Here is a 15,571-nt window from a genome sequence, read left to right on the forward strand (position 1 = left end):
TCTCTAGTGCTGTTGGATGCATGTTGCAATCCGTTCAGATTTTGAGAGATTATGTTGACCTGTTGAGTCAACATTTTGTTCTGAGCCAATATGGCATTCAGAGCATCAATTTCAAGAACTCCTTTCTTCTGAGGTATCCCATTATTCACGGAATTCCTCTCAGAAGTGTACATGAACTGGTTGTTTGCAACCATGTCAATGAGTTCTTGAGCCTCTTCAGGCGTTTTCTTCCGGTGAATAGATCCACTTGCAGAATGGTCCAATGACATTTTTGAAAATTCAGAGAGACCATAATAGAATATATCTAATAGGGTCCATTCTGAAAACATGTCAGATGGACATCTTTTGGTCAGCTGCTTGTATCTTTCCCAAGCTTCATAGAAGGATTCACCATCTTTTTGTTTGAAGGTTTGAACATCCACTCTCAGCTTGCTCAGCTTTTGAGGAGGAAAGAATTTATCCAAGAAGGCAGTGACCAGCTTATCCCAGGAGTCCAGGCTATCCTTAGGTTGTGAATCCAACCATATTCTAGCTCTGTCTCTTACTGCAAAAGGGAAAAGCATGAGTCTGTAGACTTCAGGATCAACTCCATTCGTCTTTACAGTCTCACAGATCTGCAAGAACTCAGTTAAAAACTGATAAGGATCTTCAGATGGAAGTCCATAAAACTTGCAGTTTTGTTGCATTAATGCAACTAGTTGAGGCTTAAGCTCAAAGTTATTGGCTCCAATGGCAGGAATGGAGATGCTTCTTCCATCAAACTTGGACGTTGGCTTTGTGAAGTCACCAAGAATTCTCCTTGCATTATTATTATTATTTTCGGCTGCCATCTCCTTCTCTTGTTCGAAAATTTCTGAAAGGTTGTTTCTGGATTGTTGTAATTTAGCTTCTTTTAATTTTCTCTTCAGAGTCCTTTCAGGTTCTGGATCAATTTCAACAAGAGTGCCTTTTTCCCTGTTCCTGCTCATATGAAAGAGAAGAAAACAAGAAAAGAAAGAGGAATCCTCTATGTCACAGTATAGAGATTCCCTTATGTTAGTAGAAGAAAAAAAGGGGTTAGAAGAATGGAGAAGGAAGGATTCGGATTTTTGGATGAAGAGAGGTGAAGAGAAGTGTTAGTAATTAAATAATTAAATAGAATAAGAAAGGAGAGGGAGAATTTCGAAAATAATTTTGAAAAAGGGGTTAGTAATTTTCGAAAATTAAAGATAAGATAAGATTAGAATTAAAATTTAAAACAGTTAATTAATTAAAAAGAAATTTTGAAAAAGGGATGAGATATTTTCGAAAATTAGAGAGGGAGAAGTAGTTAGGTGGTTTTGAAAAAGATAAGAAACAAACAAAAAGTTAGTTAGTTGATTGAAAAAGATTTGAAATCAAATTTTCAAAAGATAAGAAGATAAGAGGTTGGATAAGATATTTGAAATCAAATTTTGAAAAAGAGAAAATTTTTGAAAAAGATAAGATAAAAGATAAAAGATTTAATTTTTTAAAAAAATGACTTAACTAACAAGAAACTACAAGATAAGATTCTAGAATTTAAAGATTGAACCTTTCTTAACAAGAAAGTAACAAACTTCAAATTTTTGAACCAATCACATTAATTGTTAGCTTAATTTTCGAAAATTTGATATAAAGATAAGAAAAAGATTTTGAAAATATTTTGAAAAAGATTTTTGAACTTTTCGAAAAAAATGAAAAAGATATGATTTTTGAAAAAGATTTTGAAAAGATAAGATTTTTAAAATTGAAATTTTGACTTGACTTGTAAGAAACAACTAATTTTAAAAATTTTTGACCAAGTCAACCCAAAATTTCGAAAATTTGGAGGGAAATAAGGAAAAGATAATTTTTTTGATTTTTGAATTTTTAATAATGAAAGAGAAAAACAACAAAAATAATCAATGCATGAAATTTTTAGATCAAAACAATGAATGCATGCAAGAATGCTATGAATGTCAAGATGAACACCAAGAACACTTTGAAGATCATGATGAACATCAAGAACATATTTTTGAAAAATTTTTGATGCAAAGAAAACATGCAGGACACCAAACTTAGAAATCTTTAATGCATGAAAAATATGAATGCAAAGATGCATATGAAAAACAACAAAAGACACAAAACAAGAAATCATCAAGATCAAACAAGAAGACTTGTCAAGAACAACTTGAAGATCATGAAGAACACTATGAATGCATGAGATTTTCGAAAATTGCAAGAAAAATTTTTAAAAGCATGCAATTGACACCAAACTTAAAAATTGACTCAAGACTCAAACAAGAAACACAAAATATTTTTGATTTTTATGATTTTCTAATTTTTTTGTATTTTTATTTTTTTTTCAAAAATATTTTTGGAAAAACGAAAAATAAAAGAAAAATTTTTGAAAAAGATTTTTGAAAAGAAAATTACCTAATCTGAGCAACAAGATGAACCGTCAGTTGTCCATACTCGAACAATCCCCGGCAACGGCGCCAAAAACTTGGTGGACGAAATTGTGATCCATGTTCTAACTATTTTGTATGAAATCATTATTATGGCACTGATTGAATCCACAACTCCGTTCAACTAACCAGCAAGTGTACTGGGTCGTCCAAGTAATAAACCTTACGTGAGTAAGGGTCGATCCCACAAAGATTGTTGGTATGAAGCAAGCTATGGTTACCTTGTAAATCTCAGTTAGGCAGATTAAATCTGTTTATGGGTTTTCGAAAATAGAATAAGAAAATAAATAATAAAAGGGATAGAATACTTATGCAGATTCATTGGTGGGAATTTCAGATAAGTGAATGGAGATACTGTATGGCTCAAGGACGCCTGCTCTCCTACTGCTTCAACTCAATCCTTCTTACTCCTTTCCATGGCAAGCTGTGTATAGGGGTTCACCATCAGCGGTGGCTACTTTCAATCCTCTCGGGAAAATGATCTTATGCGGCTGTCACTCGCACGGCTAATCGTCTGGAGGCATCACCCATGGTTGATGGCTACATCCCATCCTCGCAGTGAAAACTACGCTCACGCACTCTGTCACAGCACGGCTAATCACTGGTTGGTTCCTGCGCCTACTGGAATAGAATCCCTTGATTCTTTTGCGTCTGTCACTAACGCCCAGCACTTGCAAGTTTGAAGCACGTCACAGTCATTCATTACCGGAATCCTACTCGGAATACCACAGACAAGGTTAGACTTTCCGGATTCCCAGGATCCTACTCGGAATACCACAGACAATGTGAGACTTTCCGGATCCTCATAAATGCCGCCATCTATCTAGCTTATACCACGAAGATTCTGTTGGGAAATCTAAGAGATACGCATTCAAGCTCTGGCATGTAGAACGGAAGTGGTTGTCAATCACGTGCGTTCATAAGTGAGAATGATAATGAGGGTTACTTATCATCACATTCATCATGTTCTTGGGTGCGAATGAATATCTTGGAATAAGAATAAGAGAGATTTGAATAAAAGAAAATAGAATTGCATTAATACTTGAGGTACAGCAGAGCTCCACACCCTTAATCTATGGTGTGCAGAAACTCCACCGTTGAAAATACATAAGCAAAAGAGGTTCAGGCATGGCCGAATGGCCAGCCCTCTCCATGATCAAGTGACCGAATGATCAAAGACTTAAAGTGGTCAAAAGATTAAACTGTCACAAGATGTCTAATACAATAGTAACTTATCCTATTTATACTAGACTAGCTACTAGGGTTTACATGAGTAAGTATTTGATGCATAAATCCACTTCCGGGGCCCACTTGGTGTATGCTTGGGCTGAGCTTGATTAATCCACGAGCTGAGGCATTTCCTGGAGTTGAACTCCGAGTTATGACGTGTTTTGGGCGTTCAACTCCGGATCATGACGTTTTTCTGGCGTTTAACCCCAGACAGCAGCATGAACTTGGCGTTCAACGCCAAGTTACGTCGTCATTCTTCGAATAAAGTATGGACTATTATATATTGATGGAAATCCCTGGATGTCTACTTTCCAACGCCGTTGATAGTGTGCCAATTGGAGTTCTGTAGCTCCAGAAAATCCATTTTGAGTGCAGGGAGGTCAGATTCCAACAGCATCAGCAGTCCTTTTGTCAGCCTTCTTCAGAGTTTTGCTCAAGTCCCTCAATTTCAGTCAGAATTTACCTGAAATCACAGAAAAACACACAAACTCATAGTAAAGTCCAGAAATGTGAATTTAGCATAAAAACTAATGAAAACATCCCTAAAAGTAGCTTAAACTTACTAAAAACTATATAAAAACAATGCCAAAAAGCGTATAAATTATCCGCTCATCAGGGACTCTGATGATATGATAAAAAAGAGGTGGTTCCCTAAATACAATGAGGCAGAGATGAACAGAGAGTATGAATTTCAGGTGGGGCTGGAATTTAAATCACTTAGGCAATTCAAAGAGGCTGTTAAGGAGCATGACCTATTGAATGGTAGGGACAATAGGTTTCGAAAAAATGATAAGGTGAGGTGTAGAGTTGTTTGCAAAGGAAGAAAGAGAATGTGCAAGTGGGTTTGTTTTGCGAGTAAGGTCGGGGGTTCTGACTGTTTCCGTATCAAGACTTTGAATGGAAAGCATACATGTGGAAGGAACTACAGCGGAAGACTTGCATCAAGTAGTTGGATCTCAAAGAAGATTGCAAACAACATCACTAGAGGGGAGGAGATGAAGCTTGTGACAGTTATTCAGACTATCCAAGATAAATACATGGCCAATATCAGTGTTGGTAAGGCTTACTGGGCAAGGAGGAAGGCAAGAGAAGAGGTACATGGGTGGGCAATCCAACAGTATGCTAAACTAAGGGATTACTGTGCAGAGATACTTAGGGCAAATCTAGGACCTAGTCTGAGCATATAGGTTGATAGGCCTTCTATTATGCACCAGCCCCGATTTATGAGAATGTACATGTTCCTTGATGCAGTAAAGAAAGGCTTCTTGGTGGGGTGTAGACCTATTATTGGCGTGGATGGATGTCACTTGAAGGGCGACCATGGACAGCAGCTGCTAGTTGCTGTTGGCAGAGATCCAAATGACAATTACTTTCCCATTGCCGTAGCTATAGTAGAGGCAGAGACTAAGGACAGTTGGGGGGTGGTTCTTGGAGATGCTGTTAAATGACGTTGGAGAATCAAGAAAGTGGGTTTTTATGAGTGACCAATAAAAGGTATCACCTAATTTTTTTGCAACTAATTTGATTTGAATATAAATCTGCTATATATATGATGATATATGCAACTGATAAGTTTGTGAATATAAGTCTGCTATGTATATGATGATATATGCAACTGGAGGCTTGTAAATATTAATCTGATATGTATATGATCATATATGCAATTGATAAGTTTGTAAATATAAATCTGAAATGTATATGACCATATATGCAATGGCTAAGCTTGTGAACATAAATATGCTATGTTAGTGATGCTATGGTTAGATGCAATGGCTAAGCTTTTGAATATTAATCTTCAAAATTTGATATGTTAGTGAACATTAATCTGCTATGTTTAGATGCTATATTAATCTGTTACATGGGTATATTGTCTTCTGCACTGAAACAATAAATCAGGGGCTGATGCAAATCTTTCAAGAGGCATTGTGATGAGCGGATAATTTCTACGCTTTTTGGCATTGTTTTTAGGTAGTTTTTAGTAGGATCTAGCTATTTTTTGGGATGTTTTTATTAGTTCTTAAGAAAAATTCACATTTCTAGACTTTACTATGAGTTTGTGTGTTTTTCTGTGATTTCAGGTATTTTCTGGTTGAAATTGAGGGATCTGAGCACAAATCTGATTCAGAGGCTGACAAAGGACTGCAGATGCTGTTGGATTCTGACCTCCCTGCACTCGAAGTAAATTTTCAGGAGCTACAAAACTTCAAATGGCATGCACTCAATTGCCTTGGAAAGTAGACATCCAGGGCTTTCCAGCAATATATAATAGTCCATACTTTACTTCAGTTTTGACGACGCAAACTGGCGTTCAAACGCCCCATCTCTGCCATATTCTGAAGTCAAAACGCCAGAACTGGCATAAAAGTTGGAGTTAAACGCCCAAACTGGCACCAAAGCTGGCGTTTAACTCCAAGAGAAGCCTCTACACATGTGAAGCTCAATGCTCAGCCCAAGCACACACCAAGTGGGTCCGAAAGTGGATTTCTGCATCAATTACATATTATTGTAAACCCTAGTAGCTAGTTTCATTATAAATAGGACCTTTTACTATTGTATTTTCATCATTTGATCATCTTTTGATCTCTTGATCACATTTTGGGGAAGGTGGCCTCATGGCCATGCCTACCTTCACCACTTATGTATTTTCAACGGTGGAGTTTCTACACACCATAGATTAAGGTGTGGAGCTCTGCTGTTCCTCAAGTATTAATGCAATTACTATTGTTCTTCTATTCAATTCATGCTTATTCTTCTTCTAAGATATTAACTCGCACTTCAACTTGATGAATGTGATGATCCGTGACACTCATCATCATTCTCACCTATGAACGCGTGACTGACAACCACTTCCGTTCTACTTAAAATTGAGCGTGTATCTCTTAGCCTCTATTTTGAAAGATCAGAATCTTCGTGGTATAAGCTAAAATTATTGGCGGTCATTCTTGAGATCCGGAAAGTCTAAACTTTGTCTGTGGTATTCCGAGTAGGATCTGGAAAGGGATGACTGTGACGAGCTTCAAACTCGCGAGTGTTGGGCGTAGTGACAGACGCAAAAGAATCACTGGATTCTATTCCAACATGATCGAGAACCGACAGATGATTAGCCGTACGGTGACAGCACATTTGGACAATTTTCACTGAGGACGGGAGGTAGCCATTGACGCCGGTGAAACCCGAACATACAGCTTGCCATGGAAAGGAGTATGAAGGATTGGATGAAGGCAGTAGGAAAGCAGAGATTCAAGAGGGATAAAGCATCTCTATGCACTTATCTGAAACTCTCACCAATGAATTACATAAGTATCTCTATCTTTATTTTATGTTTATTTATCTTTTAATTATGAAAACTCTATCACCCATTTGAATCCGCCTGACTAAGATTTACAAGGTGACTATAGCTTGCTTCAAGCCGACAATCTCCGTGGGATCGACCCTTACTCACGTAAGGTATTACCTGGACGACCCAGTGCACTTGCTGGTTAGTTGTGCGAAGTTGTGACAAAGTGTGATTCACGTTTGAGAGCTCAAAGTCTTTGGCGCCATTGTTGATGATCCCAATTTCATGCACCAAGTTTTTGGCACCGTTGCCGGGGATTGTTCGAGTTTTGACAACTGACGGTTCATCTTGTTGCTCATATTAGGTAATTTTCTTCTTATTTTATTTTCAAAAAGTTTTCAAAAATCTTTCAAAAATTTTTCTTCTTTTTCATTTTTTTAAAAACAATTTTCGAAAAATCCAAAAAAATTCATAAAATCATAAAAACTCAAAAATATTTCATGGTTCTTGTTTGAATCTAGTGCCAAATTTTAAGTTTGGTGTCAATTGCATGATTTTTACTGTCTTGCAATTTTCGAAACACATACATTGTGTTCTTGATGATCTTCAAGTCGTTCTTGATGAATTGCCTTGTTTGATCTTCATGATTTATTGATTTGCATTGCATGATGTTCTACATATGCATTCTTGCATCCATATGGCCCAAACATGAGAAAGTTCTAAGTTTGGTGTCCTCCATGTGTTTCTTTCATTAAGAAAACTGAGTTCTTGATGTTCATCTTGATCTTCAAGATTGTTCTTGGTGTTCATCTTGACGCTCATAATGTTCTTGCATATATCTTGTGTTTTGATCCAAGAATTATATGTTTTGACTCATTTTGTTGTTTTTCAAAATTGAAAACATTTATTCTTGAATAAAGGATTTAGCAAAATGAAGATCCAAGAATATAAAGCAGAGGAATTACAGAGAAAAAGCTGGGCGTTCAAAACACCCAGTGAAGAAGGAAAACTGGCGTTGTGTTTAGGGTTTAGAATTTAGGGTTTAGGGTACTTGGCTGGGCATTTAAACGCCCAAACCATGCAGCAATTGGGCGTTAAACGCCTAAAACATGCAGCTCCTGGGCGTTTAACGCCAGGATGATACAAGAAGAGGAATTTTGTTTTCAAATCAAATCTTTTTCAAATCTTCATATTTTTTTAAATCAAATCTTTTTCAAATCAAATATTTTCAATCATATCTTTTTCAAAATCATATCTTTTCAAACATATCTTTTTTTTAAATCAAATCTTTTTAATTTCCTTTTCAAATCTTTTTCAAAATAAACTTCAATCATATCATTTCAAACATACCTTTTTCAAATCATATCTTTTTCAAAATCAATTTCAAAATCTTTTCTAACTTCTTATCTTTTCAAAATTGATTTTTAAATTTTTTTCAACTAACTAATTGACTTTTTATTTGTTTTACTATTTCTTATCTTTTTAAAAACCACAACCAATTTTTAAAAAATTTATTTTAAATTTTATTCTTTTTATTTTCGAAAATTCTCCCCCCTCTCTTATCTTTTTCTATCTAAACACTAACATTCCTCCTCCATTGTCAATTCGAACTCCACCTCTCTTTGTGTGTTCGAATTCTTCCTTACCTGCCTCATTCTTCTATTCTTATTTTCCTCTGACACCTCAAGGGATCTCTATACTGTGACATAGAGGATTCCATATTTTCTTTGTTTTCTTCTCTTTCATATGAGCAGGAAAAAAGATAAAGGCATACTTGTTGAAGCTGATCCTGAACCTGAAAGAACTCTGAAGAGGAAGCTAAGAGCAGCTAAAGCACAAAACTCTGAAGAGGACCTCATTGAAATTTTTGAAAGGGAAACAGCAAAAGAAACAATTATGGCCGAACCAAACAACAATGCAAGGAAGATGCTTGGTGATTTTACTACACCAACTTCCAACTTTTATGGAAGAAGCATCTCAATCCCTGCCATAGGAGCAAATAATTTTGAGCTAAAGTCTCAATTAGTTTCTCTACTGCAACAGAACTGCAAGTTTTATGGACTTCCATCAGAAGACCCTTATCAGTTCTTAACTGAGTTCTTGCAAATCTGTGATACTGTTAAGACCAATGGAGTTGATCCTGAGGTCTACAAGCTTATGCTTTTCCCTTTTGCTGTAAGGGATAGAGCTAGAACATGGTTGGACTCACAACCTAGAGATAGCCTGGACTCTTGGGATAAGCTGGTCACGGCTTTCTTAGCCAAGTTCTTTCCTCCTCAAAGCTGAGAAAGCTTAGAGTGGATGTTCAGACTTTCAGACAAAAAGATGGTGAATCCCTCTATGAAGCTTGGGAAAGATACAAGCAACTGACCAAAAAGTGTCCTTCTGACATGCTTTCAGAATGGACCACATTAGATATATTCTATGATGGTCTGTCTGAATTTTCCAAGATGTCACTGGACCATTCTGCAGGTGGATCCATTCACCTAAAGAAAACACCTGCAGAGGCTCAGGAACTTATTGAAATGTTTGCAAATAACCAGTTCATGTATACCTCTGAGAGGAATCCTGTGAGTAATGGGATGCCTCAAAAGAGAGGAGTTCTTGAAATTGATGCTCTGAATGCCATACTGGCTCAGAACAAAATAATGACCCAACAAGTCAATATGATCTCTCAGAGTCTGAATAGATTGCAAAATGCATCCAAAAGTACTAAAGAAGCATCTTCTGAAGAAGAAGCTTATGATCCTGAGAACCCTGCAATGGCAGAGGTGAATTACATGGGTGAAGCCTTTGGCAACACCTATAATCCTTCATGGAAAAATCATTCAAATTTTTCATGGAAGGATCAACAGAAGAAAGGCTCCAACAATAACAACGGTGGAAGAAACAGGTTTAGCAATAGCAAACCTTTTCCATCATCATCTCAGCAACAGACAGAGTATTTTGAGCAGAATCCTTCTAGCTTAGCATACATAGTCTCTGATCTATCTAAGGCCACTCTTAGTTTCATGACTGAAACAATATCTTCCATCAGAAATTTAGAGGCACAAGTGGGCCAGCTGAGTAAAAGGGTTACTGAAACTCCTCCTAGCACTCTCCCAAGCAATACAAAAGAGAATCCCAAAGGAGAGTGCAAGGCCATTGATGTAATCAAAATGGCCGAACCTGAGAAGGAGGAGGAGGACGTGAATCCCAATGAGGAAGACCTCAGGGAATGTCCACTGGCCAGTCAAGAGTACCCTAATGAGGAACCAAAGGAATATGAGGCTCATACAGAGACCATAGAGATTCCCTTAGACCTCCTTTTACCATTCATGAGCTCTGATAACTATTCATCTTCTGAAGAGGATGAAGACATTGTTGAAGGGCAAGTTGTCCAATATTTAAGAGCAATCATGAAGCTGAATGCCAAGCTATTTGGTAATGAGACTTGGGAGGAAGAGCCTCCCTTGCTCACCAATGAACTGAATACATTGGTTCAGCAAAATTTACCTCAAAAGAAATAGGATCCTGGTAAACTCTTAATACCCTATACCATAGGCACCATGACCTTTGAAAAAGCTCTGTGTGACCTGGGGTTAGGGATAAACATGATGCCACTCTCTGTAATGGAGAAACTGGGAATCTATGAGGTACAGGCTGCCAAATTCTCATTGGACATGGCAGATAAATCTATGAAAAAGGCTTATGTACTAGTAGAGGAAATGTTAGTAAAGGTTGAAAGCCTTTACTTCCCTGCTGATTTCATAATCCTAGACACTAGGAGGGATGAGGATGAATCCATCATCCTTGGAAGACCTTTCCTAGCCACAACAAGAGCTGTGATTGATTTTGACAGAGAAGAGTTGATCCTTCATGTGAATAAAGAATGCCTTGTAGTAAAGACTCAAGGTTCTCCATCTGTAACCATGGAGAGTAAGCATGAAAAGCTTCTCCCAATACAGAGTCAAACAGAGCCCCCACATTCAAACTCTAAGTTTGGTGTTGGGAGGCCACATCCAAACTCTAAGTTTGGTGTTGAGAGATCTCAACCATACTCTGATAATCTGTGAGGCTCCATGAAAGCTCACTATCAAGCTATTGACATTAAAGAAGTGCTTATTGAGAGGCAACCCAATTTTATTTTAATTTTATCTATATTATTTTGTTTTCTTTTAGGCTGATGATCATGTAAAGTCACAAAGACAATTACAAAAATAAAGAAAAAATCGAAAACAGCATTCAAAACAGCACACCCTGGAGGAAGGACTTACTGGCGTTTAAACGCCAGTAAGGGTAGCAAAATGGGCGTTTAGACGCCCAATCTGGCACCTTTCTGGGCGTTTAAATGCCAGAACAAGGCACCAGACTGGCGTTTAAATGCCAAAACAGGGCAACAAACTGGCGTTTAGACGCCAGAACAGGAAGGAAAACTGGCATTTAAATGCCAGAATAGGGCAGCAAACTGGCATTTAAATGCCAGAATTGTACTCCAAGGCGTTGTGAACGCCCAATTGGAGCAGGGATGAAGAATTCCTTGACCCCTCAGGATCTGTGGACCCCACAGGATCCCCACCAACCTCAACTCACTCTCTCTCCTCTTCACACCTTTCTACAACACTCTTCCCCAAATACCCTTCACCAATCACCTCCATATCTCTTTCCCGAAACCAACCCTCCCCTCACTACTCCTTCATATTCACACAACACAACCATCTTTCCCGAACCACCTATCTCCATCCATCTCCTCCATTTTGTTCTTGTCCCCCTTTTTCCTTTCTTCTTTTGCTCGAGGACGAGCAAATATTTTAAGTTTGGTGTGGTAAAAGCATTGCTTTTTGTTTTTTCATAACCATTTATGGCACCTAAGGCCAGAGAAACCTCTAGAAAGAGGAAAGGGAAGGCAATTGCTTCAACCTCCGAGTCATGAGAGATGGAGAGATTCATCTCAAGGGTCCATAGCTCAGTAGTAGAGCATTTGACTGCACATCAAGAGAGCCCACTCATGGACCTCAACAAGAGCATGAGAAAATTTCTCATCAAGAAATCTCTGAGATGCCTCAAGGGATACATTTTCTACCACACAACTATTGGGAGCAACTAAGGATAGGAGCACCAAAATCACTAGAGATGGAGCAACAAAGGCAAGGAAGAGACATTGAGGAGCTCAAGCACTCCATAAGGATCTTCAAGAGAAGGAAGACACCACCCTCACTAAGGTGGACTCATTCCTTAATCTCCTTGTCTATTTATTTTTCTGTTTTCGGCTTTATGCTGTATGTTCTATCTATGTTTGTGTCTTCACTACATGATCATTAGTGTCGAGTGTCTATGCCTTAAAGCTATATGAATCCTTCACCTCTCTTAAATGAAAAATGTGCTTAAATACAAAAGAACAAGAAGTACTTGGATTTCAAATTTTATCTTGAAACTAGTTTAATGATTTTGATGCGGTGGCAATACTTTTTGTTCTCTGAATGAATGCTTGAACAGTGCATATTTTTTATCTTGTTGTTTATGAATGTTAAAGTTGTTGGCTCTTGAAAGAATGATGAGCAAAGAGAAATGTTATTGATAATCTGAAAAATCATGAAATTGGTTCTTGAAGCAAGAAAAAGCAGTGAAAAAAAGAGAAAAAGAAAAAGCAAGCAGAAAAAGCCAATAGCCCTTTAAACCAAAAGGCAAGGGTAAAAAAGATCCAAGGCTTTGAGCATTAATGGATAGGAGGGCCCAGAGAATAAAATCCAGGCCTAAGTGGCTAAATCAAGCTGTCCTTAACCATGTGCTTGTGGCATGCAGGTCCAAGTGAAAAACTTGAGACTGAGTGGTTAAAGTCATGATCCAAAGCAAAAGAGTGTGCTTAAGAACTCTGGACACCTCTAACTGGGGACTTTAGCAAAGCTAAGTCACAATCTGAAGAGGTTCACCCAGTTATGTGTCTGTTGCATTTATGTATCCGGTGGTAATACTAGAAAACAAAGTGCTTAGGGCCACGACCAAGACTCATAAAGTAGCTGTGTTCAAGAATCAACATACTTAACTAAGAGAATCAATAACACTATCTAAAATTCTGAGTTCTTATAGATGCCAATCATTCTGAATTTCAAAGGAGAAAGTGAGATGCCAAAATTGTTCAAAAGCAAAAAGCTACAAACCCTGCTCATATAATTAGAACTAAGTTTTATTGATACTGTGGGATTCATTGTATATTCTCTTCTTTTTATCCTATTTTATTTTCAGTTGCTTGGGGACAAGCAACAATTTAATTTTGGTGTTGTGATGAGCGGATAATTTATACGCTTTTTGGCATTATTTTTAGGTAGTTTTTAGTAGGATCTAGCTACTTTTTGGGATGTTTTTATTAGTTTTTAAGCAAAATTCACATTTCTAGACTTTATTATGAGTTTGTGTGTTTTTATATGATTTCAGGTATTTTCTGGCTGAAATTGAGGGACCTGAGCACAAATCTGATTCAGAGGCTGACAAAAGACTGCAGATGCTGTTGGATTCTGACCTCCTTGCACTCAAAGTTTCTGGAGCTACAGAACTCCAAATGGCATGCTCTCAATTGCGTTAGAATGTAGACATCCAGGGCTTTCCAGAAATATATAAGAATCCATACTTTGCTTCAGTTTTGATGACGCAAACTAATGTTCAAACGCCCCTTCTCTGCTCTATTCTGAAGTCAAAACGCCAGAACTGGCATAAAAGTTGGAGTTAAACGCCCAAACTGGCACCAAAGCTGGCGTTTAACTCCAAGAGAAGCCTCTACACGTGTGAAGCTCAATGTTCAGTCCAAGCACACACCAAGTGGGCCCGGAAGTGGATTTCTGCATCAATTACCTATTTCTGTAAACCCTAGTAGCTAGTTTCATTATAAATAGGACCTTTTACTATTGTATTTTCATCTTTTGATCATCTTTTGATCTCTTGATCACATTTTGTGGAGGCTGGCCTCACGGCCATGCCTACCTTCACCACTTATGTATTTTCAATGGTGGAGTTTCTACACACCATAGATTAAGGTGTGGAGCTCTGCTGTTCCTCGAATATTAATGCAATTACTATTGTTCTTCTATTCAATTCATGATTATTCTTCTTTTAAGATATTCACTCGCACTTCAACTTGATGAACGTGATGATCCGTCACACTCATCATCATTCTCACCTATGAACGTGTGACTGACAACCACTTCCGTTCTACTTAAGATTGAGCGTATATCTCTTAGCCTCCATTCCGAAAGATCGGAGTCTTCGTGGTATAAGCTAGAATTATTGGCGGCCATTCCTGAGATCCGGAAAGTCTAAATCTTGTCTGTGGTATTCCGAGTAGGATCTAGAAAGGGATGACTGTGACGAGCTTCAAACTCGCGAGTGTTGGGCGTAGTGACAGACGCAAAAAGATCACTGGATTCTATTCCAACATGATCGAGAACCGACAGATGATTAGCCGTGCGGTGATAGCGCATTTGGACCATTTTCACTGAGGACGGGAGGTAGCCATTGACGCCTGTGAAACCTGAACATACAGCTTGCCATGGAAAGGAGTATGAAGGATTGGATGAAGGTAGTAGGAAAGGAGATTCAAGAGGGATAAAGCATCTCTATGCACTTATCTGAAACTCTCACCAATGAATTACATAAGTATCTCTATCTTTATTTTATGTTTATTTATCTTTTAATTATGAAAACTCTATCACCCATTTGAATCCGCCTGACTGAGATTTACAAGGTGACCATAGCTTGCTTCAAGCCGACAATCTCCGTGGGATCGACCCTTACTCACGTAAGGTATTACCTGGACGACCCAGTGCACTTGCTGGTTAGTTGTGCGAAGTTGTGATAAAGTATGATTCATGTTTGAGAGCTCCAAGTCTTTGGCGCCATTGTTGATGATCACAATTTTGTTCACCACATTGCCAACACTGGAGCATTGGCTTTGTTTGAGGTATTTATATGCCAACTGTAAAAAAGCATATGGGGGTGGTACTGTACTAAGGGACCTCATTCTATCTATTGCCAAAGCTACCTCTGTGGAAGAGTGGGAAAGAAGGATGAATCAACTAAAGGAGATCAACAGAGACTGTTATGACAAGTTGTTTGCTTTGGATCCTGATGAGCGGATAATTTATACGCCTTTTGGCATTGTTTTTAGTATATTTTTAGTATATTTTAGTTAGTTTTTAGTATATTTTTATTAGTTTTTAGTCAAAATTCACTTTTCTAGACTTTACTATGAGTTTGTGTATTTTTCTGTGATTTCAGGTATTTTCTGGCTGAAATTGAGGGTCCTGAGCAAAAATCTGATTCAGAGGCTGAAAATGACTACAGATGCAGTTGGATTCTGACCTCCCTGCACTCGAAGTGGATTTTTTTGAGCTACAGAAGCCCAATTGGCGCACTCTCAATGGCGTTGGAAAGTAGACATCCTGGGCTTTCCAACAATGTATAATAGTCCATACTTTGCCCAAGATTTGATGGCCCAAACCGGCGTTGCAAATCAGCTTCAGAATTCCCGGCGTTTAATGCCGGAACTGGCATAAGAATTGGAGTTAAACGCCCAAACTGGCATAAAAGCTGGCGTTTAACTCCAGAAAAAGCCTCTACACATAAAAGCTTCAATGCTCAGCCCAAG

At 38.0% G+C, this 15,571-nt stretch overlaps 2 non-coding genes across 2 annotated transcripts; one reads left to right on the forward strand and one right to left on the reverse strand.

Annotated features, from left to right (window-relative positions):
* The first annotated feature begins 327 nt into the window (after positions 1 to 327).
* On the forward strand, positions 328 to 431 carry LOC112713361 (small nucleolar RNA R71). The gene has a single exon (XR_003158334.1). It is a non-coding gene; the product is annotated as a small nucleolar RNA R71 (small nucleolar RNA).
* Positions 432 to 9,242: 8,811 nt separating this feature from the next.
* LOC112713892 (small nucleolar RNA R71) lies at positions 9,243 to 9,350 on the reverse strand. The gene has a single exon (XR_003158851.1). It is a non-coding gene; the product is annotated as a small nucleolar RNA R71 (small nucleolar RNA).
* Positions 9,351 to 15,571: the final 6,221 nt, after the last annotated feature.

Source organism: Arachis hypogaea, chromosome 9, assembly GCF_003086295.3.
Source record: "Arachis hypogaea cultivar Tifrunner chromosome 9, arahy.Tifrunner.gnm2.J5K5, whole genome shotgun sequence".
Taxonomy (NCBI): domain Eukaryota; kingdom Viridiplantae; phylum Streptophyta; class Magnoliopsida; order Fabales; family Fabaceae; genus Arachis; species Arachis hypogaea.